This window comes from Balaenoptera musculus, chromosome 5, assembly GCF_009873245.2.
Source record: "Balaenoptera musculus isolate JJ_BM4_2016_0621 chromosome 5, mBalMus1.pri.v3, whole genome shotgun sequence".
Taxonomy (NCBI): domain Eukaryota; kingdom Metazoa; phylum Chordata; class Mammalia; order Artiodactyla; family Balaenopteridae; genus Balaenoptera; species Balaenoptera musculus.
Window position 1 is genome coordinate 104524986 of NC_045789.1, and position 9674 is coordinate 104534659.

Here is a 9674-nt window from a genome sequence, read left to right on the forward strand (position 1 = left end):
TTATTACAAACAAAAAATTTTTACTAATCCATTTAAGTTGTACAACATTGGTAACAAAATGAATGAAATAAGAACTTTTATTCTATTCTCTTGACAAATATTGTTTACATATTCTGAATTATCAGTTAACTGGCTAGGTGACAACTTGCCACTTAAATATGACTTAAGATTCTAAGAATTAAGAAGCTTTTCATTTAAAAAAAAATCCAGTTAAACTTAGATGGTTTGAGAGATTTTTGTATATCAGAGAATTATACTGAGAACTAGGAAGGCAAGGTACATTTTAAATAAACAGTAAAAGGGCCTATACACAGAACCAAGTTTTTTCAAGTTTTTTTTCCTGCCTCTCAATCAGGATATTGCTTTATTCAGACTGATACACAACCTGTAAACCATATTAGAAAAAAATGTATTTTTTTCAAATGGTGAAATTTTATAGACTTCATAAATTCAGTAAATAATGTGAGTTTAATCTAAGTTCTCTGACTCAAATACAGATTTCAATAGAAGAATGAGGCTTGACGTAAGCCCAGGGACATGGCTGTTATGACTGTTGTGACTGCCCACTTGCTTATAAGTTAGCAGGTCAAGTATTTTCTAAGAACAAATGCAAAGGCTATTGGCCAATCATGCCTCTCTTTAGCATTCCCAGTATATGGAATTTCCTACAGGACTGATACACATACTTAAAAACTATCTTGATTTAATTTGAGCTTTATTTTCCAGTATTAGGCACATATGCCACCAAAATCATAGAGCTGTGGACTTCAAAGGAACAGTCTCCTTTGTCTTTCCTCCAAACTTGAGAGAAAACTGCAGCTCAAGAATAATAGATCAAGAATATGAGCAGTTCTGGTATGTATATATATGTAAATAAATAGGAAAAAGTCTGTTAACAGTAGTTGCCTTTGGGGAGGGAAATGGAGTTGTTGGAATTTCATTTTTATTCTCTATGTTTCTTTATTGTTAGTATTTTTACAATAAGAAGATTTTCAGGGGCTTCCCTGGTGGCGCAGTGGTTAAGAATCCATCTGCCAGTGCAGGGGACACAGGTTCGAGCCCTGGTCCGGGAAGATTCCACATGCCATGGAGCATCTAAGCCCGTGCACCACAACTACTGAAGCCCGTGAGCCTAGAGCCCGTGCTCTGCAACAAGAGAAGCCACCGCAATGAGAAGCCCTCACACCACAACAAAGAGTAACTCACCGCAACTAGAGAAAGCCTGTGTGCAACAAAGAAGACCCAACGCAGCCAAAAATAAATAAATAAAATAAATAAATTAAAAAAAAATTTAAAATGCAATTTAAAATACATTTTAAAAGAATTTATGCAATTCTTAGAGCTTTAGTGAGAAGATAATGATACAGCTTTCCTTGGTAATAATATTTTTCACAGATAGACTCTGGTAATTTGATTTTAGGTAACTTAATTCCACCACAGATAGACTCTGGTAATTTGATTTTAGGTAACTTAATTCCACCTGCCACAATTTAAGTCATTTTTTTGTTTTTGTGGTTTTCAAAGAAGATGGGGGAACTGCCTAGAATCTTCTACAGCAATTTTCAAATATTTTTTTAAGCCAGAGATCTTTTGCTAAATGAAACCTTATCCTGAAATCCAACAAATGGGACAGATAAAGGTGGGGCTGCAGAAGCCCTGTCCACTCACCCCCGTTCCTCCTGGCAAGTGAAGCACACTTTGAAAACCACTTCCGTAAATATGCTTTCATATACAGAAAGAGGTTTGTTAAATCAGCCTTCTCTTTTTCAGGTTATCTTGTTAATCTAAGTGTTTAAAAGTGCTTTCTGTAATATTCCAGAGGAAATGAAAGAATTATCAACTTGCAAATGTCCACAGGCTCTTGGGCAAGTAAAATACACTTACTGCTATCAACTGAATTACTGCTGAAAGATCATTACATGGATAAAGACTGGTTGTTCGTGTTATTTTCTGTCTTTGGCAGGACAGGCTGACATTTAATGGGGTGACTGTACTGAGAATTTACATATATTGCTGGAGTACTCTATGCACTGTAGTCATGCATTTGAAAAAGCATCTCCATGACTGTTCATTAAGTACTCTATAACAATTATAATAAAAATCTCCTATCTTTGGTGTTCATCCATTTATGTGTTAAAAGCGTAGGGTCTCCATATCATATGGTATTTCTATGTAGAACATATTGAAACTTTCCAATTTCTGGATTCTGCTAATCAACTCTGATCTAATGCTCATTTCCCAAAAGAAGCCCTATTCCGTCAGTGAGGAATTCAGATTAAGTGAAGAGTAGGGCTTAAAATTTCCTTGACAATTAATTACTGAAATGACTAAGAATGTCTCCTTGAATGAGAACTACCTTATCGGAAAGTATTAAGTGTTCCAACTGCATGCAATCAAGTTATCAAAAGAAAACAACCACTATTCTATTTAGTTAATTAATATAGTGATTTGATTGAATCATCATGAAGTAAAACACTATGCAATGAGATAGGAATAAAAGGAAATTATCCCTAGGTAAGAAGGGACCCAATACTTGCTTCTCTTTATAAAAAATCTCTCCCCCCACCCAAAGGCAAATATGTTTAATTGAAAGTTTAAAATATTACTTTTAGGCTTACTAAACTCAGAATCTCCAGAGACTGAATCTCCCCAAGTGTGGCAATGTGACTTATTACCTACCTAAGAGCCATTGCTCAGGTATGCCAGTGGGTCCCTTCGCCACCCCTAGGAATAAATCATGACTGGTCTAAGTCAATCTCTGTAACATCATTCCTCTTTGCCAGCTGTTGGTTTAAGGATGAGCATGATTCATTTCTTGCCAATGAAATCTGCGGGCAACGTTACTGCGGACCACTGGGTAAGATTTTCCTTCCTAATATAAAGACAGAGAGGCAAGAGGAGAACCCTCTTCTCTTTTTGTCTGTGTGTGTGTGTGTGTGTGTGTTAGCAGAGGAGGATGAAGCTGTGGATGGGGATTGTGTTTCTTGGAATTCTAGCAGCCATCATTTATCCATGAAGAAAAAGTCAAGATTAGCTAATGGAAAGCAACCTGGACCTTGATATCAACGTGCTACTGAATAAACCCTGGATCTACTTACCTTAGATATTTCGTTGTATGAGAAAAGAAGCTTGTATTTTTGAAGGCAGTTTTGGCTGAATATCCTGTTACTTATAGCCAAAAGCATCCTAACCAACACAACAGGTGACTCTGATGCAGAGCTGTCTCTGAGAAGCTCTGATAAGGAGCAGTGATGAGGAACCTTTGGCTTACACGTCTCCCTAGCTTCTTGACATGGTGCAAAACCTTCACAGAGGATGAACAAATATTGATAGAACACTGCCTTCGTATCGAAATTTCTCAAAAATGTCCAGAAAATAACATTTCAGTAGCTAAAAATCAGTGCCAAGGTTTTTAGCACCATTCTTTTAGTCTCTAGAGATTGTATAGCTTGTAAGGTTATGTATTTTTTCTGCCCTATCCCTGAAGTTTAGTTGTAATATTTGAATATTGAATTTTTAAAAGTTGGGCTTATAAACATATGATTGTTACTTTCCACTCATGAAACAAAACAACAAGAACAACAAAACACAACTACCATCACTGCCTGGGGTTTCATGTTTTACTTCTCTACTTGGTAAAGTTCTACAAGTCATTCAAGATCTAACCCAAATGTCACCATCTCAGTTAGTATTTCCTAACTCCATGTAGACTAACTCTGTCCCTCTTTTTTCTCTCTAAGGACTCATTCATTCAACAAACCTCTATTAAGCTCTTACCATGTTCTAGCCCTTGTGTTAGGGATTTGAATGTGAACCGTCTGACACAGTTCGTATACTCAAAGGTTGCAACCTAGTCAGAGAATGACAGATCATTCCCTAGGTAACCATAATGAAGTGTGGTTAAGTTTTAATTTAAGGCACATGAGATAAGCAACCCCATCGTTTCACAATCATTGAAGTTCATCAGCATTTTACTGGGTTTCTATGGTGTGTAAACACAAGAGACAGAAAGATGACTGAGATGCAGTCTCTGCTCTTTAAGAAAGGGACAGAGATTGCTATGTGTTCACCAAACCAGTTTCCTCTGCTGCCTAGACACACAGATAGTTGACATTTCCCAGCCTCCCTTGCAGGTCAGTGTGGCAAGTCCCTGAGTCTGGCAAAGGGATGTCGGCATAAATGATGTGTTGTACTTCCATTGCTGTAAGAAAGCTCCCATGTTTTACATTATGTTCTCTCTTTTCCTGTCCATTGCCTGGAAACTAAGGACTCCAAGGTCTTAGGGGATGGCAAAGCCATAATATAAAGAGTTAGCGTTCCTGAATCACTGAGGAGAAGGCCACCAGCTGAACACCTGGTTGGACTTTATATGAATGAGAAATAAGCTTCTATTGTGTTAAGTTACTGAGGTTTTGGAGATTATCTGTTACAGCAGCTAGTGCCACCTTAAGGTAATTTAATTATAATGTGAGAAGTGCAGGCATAGAGTTAAACAGGGGAGAGCAGATAATGCCCTACGTGGCTGATACTTGAATCAAGCCTTGAAAGATGACTTAGTTTCGAAAAGAAAATAAAGACCATTACAGGCAGAGGAATCACATGATTAAGGGGTAAGGGGTGAAAAGCAAAGTGCAGGTAGGGAATTTTGTGCACATCCATGTCAATGAGATAATAATGAGCATCATATGCAAGCTATGTGGAGCGATCAGAGGAAAAAGGATATGGAAACCCTGAGTGTAAATCCTTCTTGTGTCATTGCCTCCTAATTGGGCCATTTGGGGCAAGTTACTTAGCCAGTCTGGACAATTTTCTTCAACCGCAAAATGGTGATAATGCCTACGTCACAGAAAACCTTAAACTAGTACTAAGTACATCATGGAGTCCCAAAAAAGTCCCCCCAGTGCTTTATCTTCCTTTCACGAGATTTTCCTTGAGAAAGAAGCATACATGTACTGTACTGAAGAGCACAGATAAGGGACACTGGTAAACTCAAATCTTTCATTCCTCCTTATGAACCACAGAAACATAAATAATAGATTCCTAAAAAAACACACACATAAAGAGCTTTTACCGTATTGGCAAGGTATACTTAATAACTTTATAAGGCTGTTCAAAACTCTTTCGAACTTATCATCATTGCACTTTCCTTAACGTGTATGACCCAAGACTACAAAGAATGCTCCCTCATTACACAAGTGCATATACAGGGAGCTCCATCTCCCCACATACTAGTTTCCTAGGCTTTGTGTGAAAAAGATGTAAATTCCTTTTCCCCAGAGGAAAAATCTGTTCTATCATTAGGGTTTGGGTGCCAACCAAGAGTCAGTGGCCTCCCAATTATCAACAGGACTCGTGAACAGTTAGTTACGAACCAGATAGTCAACAATCTCTTGTGATATACTCTGAGAACGTTTTAAACGAAGAAATGTTTTACATTATACTTGTAGAGCAAGAGACTTCAGAGATAATCTAGTGTATGGGTAACAAACTCAAATACCTTCAGGGGGCCAACTCAAATACCTTCGGGGGCCAACTCAAATGTAGGAGTCTGTAGCAACTAGAGAGGGCAGAGCCCAAATGAAGGCATTCAAATCACTGCCAGGCCCTGGATCTAATCTCATGGTTTCATTTCCCATCTAAAGAAACTGAAGAGGTTAGGTTTAGGTGGCTTTTAGAGGCTATACAGCAAACATATTACTCAGAGTCAATGCAGAAAACAGACACGATGCCAAGTATTTTAAGCAGAAAGAGATTTTATACAGAGAATTAAATGAATTGTTGAAAGGCTAGAGATTGTTGAAAGGGCTACAAGTGCAGGGTCTTGGCTGGGCCTCTAGGAATGACTTCTAGAACACTACTAGATGAGCCACCAGGGAATATACTATTTTTGCCACAATCAGGAGGCCTACAGGAACCAAAGAGTTCAAGAACATACTGTACCTGTGACCCTGAGAAGCTGGGATCCGGAAGTTGTCTGGACAGGGAACTCAGAGTATGTTCACTACCTCCCTCAGCTGCCTCTTGACAGCCAGAGAGCTGGTGATTCAACAAGGCATGCTGAGTCTGGTTGCTGTAAGTCCCTCCCAACACCCACAGCTCTGGAGCCTGGACACTGGCACCTTGTGCACCTTCCGTGCTAACAGAAAAGAGCCAAAAATATCAGGGAGGGGCAGGGAGGCTTCTGCCTTATCTCTGCCTTTGGAATCTCAGGCAAGTCATCCAGAACTCTAATTTACACCCAGAACTCTGACTGGAAGGGAGTCTGGGAAATGTTTTTAGCTTTCCCGTTTCTCCTGTACAAGAAGGCACACTAGCCACAGGTAGGAATGAGTGTGAGTGCCAAACTTCCATATGCAGCACAGCAACTTTCTGTGTAGGCCCCAGGATTCAGACCTACATCACTGATTTTCCCTACTTATTCTATCATGCCTTCTATGGAAACTCTAAAAAGGCAAAAATCTAGTCAATAGGACTGTAATTCTAAAGACCTTAATATGCTAGAAAATATGTGAACCGGTCATTTTGCTCACATCATTAGTGTAGGGTAAATCACACTACCTAATTAATCGTTAGGTATATTCTGATCCATTGAATTTTGAGCTCCTGAATTGTATTCCATTCTTATTTGTATCTCCTGTCCCCAGGCCTGCTTGGCCCACAGACGATGCACAGGTATTTGCTGAATTGAAACGTTTCACTCTTGACTTAGAAACAGTAAACCAGAATTTCATGAGATACTGTATAGCAGCAATAATATCAGGTGGAGGCCTCATTATAGACGAATGGGGAAAGGGGGTTTTAGCCTTTCAGAGAAAACAGAGGTAGATCTGGCAAAGTAAAGCACCTGCTCTGTCTCTAGCCACTGGTGTCCTGGATTTCTTGATGGAAGGCTAAAGTTAGTGGTGTCTTCCTGCTATTGATCTTTTGGGCAACAAAACACACCAGAATCCAGGGTGAGATAACAAGGCTGACATAACAAGCTGATGCCTGGTAAGTAAAATAAAGCCACAGACTTAGCGTGCGCTTTGAGCAGGGGCTTATTTATATTCCCCAATCAGGAGGAACTGATTAGTCTTAGCACATCAGAGGTGCTAACCCAGGCCACAGTAGCAGCAACGTATGGTGGATTTTCGAACTAAAACAAAACGAACAAGAAAAACCTACTCCAATAACAACTAACGACAGGAGACACACACACCCACACACCCACACACCCACCACTCTGCGTACAACCAGAAGGCGCTGGGCGCTAGCTCCCAGCCTCTGGCCCGGCACTAGAGGATTGCCGCCACGGCCGCCGGTTTAGTTTACGCTCAGTGCTCTCCGGGGGCTACTCACCTAAAGCTCTCCGGCTCAGGCAGCCAGCTCAGCCCCACGGATGCGAAAAGGGGCTCAAAGGCCTGCGGTGTAGCCTGGCGGAGCCGGTTTCCGGGTGGCGCATCGCCCCAGGCGGCGGCGGATGCTGCAATTATTGCAGATAGCGGGGCGCTGGGCGCGCCGCCGGGTGTCCGCGGCCCCGCCTTCCCCGCGGCGTGGGCGGTTCCGGGAAGGCGGCCGGGCGCGGGCTGTGTGGACCGCTCAGGGAGCCCGGGCGGGTTGGGACCCCGTAGCGGCCACCCCACGCGCTCTCCGCGGGTTTGGGGCCTCAGGGGGCGGGCGCGCGGCTTGACTGGGGGCCCGGACAACCGCGGGTCCACTTCCCGGGACCTCGGGGCGGCGCCGCGCGGTGGGCGGCCGCGCCGGGCCCTGGGGACCGGACGAGCGCCGTCTCCCCGGGAAGCTACAGGGATGGTTGCCCAGCGCGCGCCGACCCTGGCGACGTCTCGGCCGGCGATGACGAGCTCCTGGGCGAGGACGCGCAGCACTGCCTCTTGCGGAGCCACGAGTGCGGCCCGGGCAGCCAGTTGCTGGCTTTGTCGCTCCCTTCTACATTCTGGATTTTCACTCCACCTTTTTAGTTGTGCTTTTTAGAAGTGTCTTCTCAGGTGGGGCGGGAAGACCTCTCTTCAGGTGACCAATTAAGTGGGATAAAAGACTTGTTCTTCTCCCTTTTATCGCTTAACACTTGCCCTTCTTGCGTTTCAGATTTTAACTTTTCCATCAGCATTCATTTAATTCTGCCTTCCATTTCCGTGTCTTCCTTTCCTCTGTATTTCCCTCCCCCTCCCCTTTCAACTAAGTGTGTGTATATGCGCGTGTGCCCCTTTCGGAAATGAAAATTTTCTTACCTGTTTTTCACTCCTTTAAGCAAGTGCCAATTTTAATCGCCCTTTTGCAGGCAAGAGGTACAATGTCACGTAAATGTCTCCACCAGGCGGAAACCACTCATTCTTCCCTCTTAGGTCCTCCCTTATGGAGAGAATGGATGAACCTAGGCTCCGTCTATTAAGCTTCTCCAGAGCATCTAAAATGATTATTTTCCTAAACGGAACTCTTCCTCTCGTAAAGCTCGCAAAAGTTTCTAGTGACATCCAGCTTCCTCTTATAACAGGAATCAAATATATTTTTCCATTTCTTTCAGTCATATGATCATTGATACATCACATGATTTGATCAACACGACTTTGGAGAACATTGAACTTTTTGGCTAGTTTTTCCTTCGTTTTTATTGTTTATAATGTTTTATAGTTTATAGTTATCTCTGAGAGAACTAACTCTGAGGGAGCATTTGTTAATATTTAGAATCCATTTTGCAGTATTCATCATGTGTTTATTTATGTATTTGGCTGCGCCGGGTCTTGGTTGCTGCATGAGAGATCGTCCATCTTCCTTGTGACATGTGGGATCTTTAGTTGCGGCACGCAGGATCTAGTTCCCTGACCAGGAATCAAACCCGGGCCCACTGCATTGCGAGCGCCGAGTCTCAGCCACTGGACCACCAGGGAAGTCCCATCATGTGTTTATTTAGAATTCATTTTTTCATAGCTTACATATACACGTATAATGGCTCAGAGCATGAAGTACTTCATAAAAGCTTAAAAGCTTCAGTGTTCATTACTTCACTTGATAAGAAGTTACAGCATTTTGATAATGATACATCAAAAGAAACCCAAGTCATTTGGCCCAACTCGCTAATTTTACAAAGCAAAAAACTAAAATGGAAGAGAAATTGGATGACTTAGGTTCTAGGTAACCAACCAAGCTACATGTGGTCCAGTAGTGGAATACCTGGTCCAGAACCCTAAAGCAAATCTTAAAATCAATGGACTCTTCAGGAATGTTGGTCAAAATATCCTTTGCTGTCAGATTTTATTTTATTTTTTGCTGTCGGTTTTAACTTACCTTCATCAACTGCATGTTCTTCCTCATACATAAAATTTTAAACTTTCTTTGTCCATTTCAAAATTTTCCTTTTTAATGTTACAGTTCTAAGATGAAAGATTAACTGCTCATTTACTGAGTATCTACATGTGCATCATACCATTTGGTCTTTTGAGGTAACAACAAATAAAACACAAACATAAAACCCTGAAACTAAAAGAACAAGAAAAAACTTCTCCCTAGTAATCTGTTATGGAATTATTTTCCATGAATTTAAATTTCTTATTGAAACTTTTATTTTCTTTAATTTTATTTGTTTCCTGTTACATGATTTCTTTCTGATTTTTCATCCAGAGACTATTGCTAAGTTTCATTTTCATCTCAGAATTTGGTGAGGAAATCTATACTTAATC

General features: G+C 41.3%; 1 protein-coding gene across 4 annotated transcripts in view; it reads right to left on the minus strand.

The window, feature by feature from the left end:
• SLC9B2 (solute carrier family 9 member B2) overlaps positions 1–7790 on the minus strand; it is a 46842-nt gene extending 39052 nt beyond the window's left edge. The window contains exon 1 of one of the 4 annotated variants that reach the window (XM_036852981.1): positions 7339–7790. The gene's annotated coding sequence lies outside the window, so the exon portion shown is untranslated. The remainder of the gene's footprint in view (positions 1–7338) is intronic. The other 3 variants (XM_036852980.1, XM_036852979.1, XM_036852977.1) reach the window with 3 other exon arrangements.
• Between the last annotated feature and the right edge of the window lie 1884 nt (positions 7791–9674).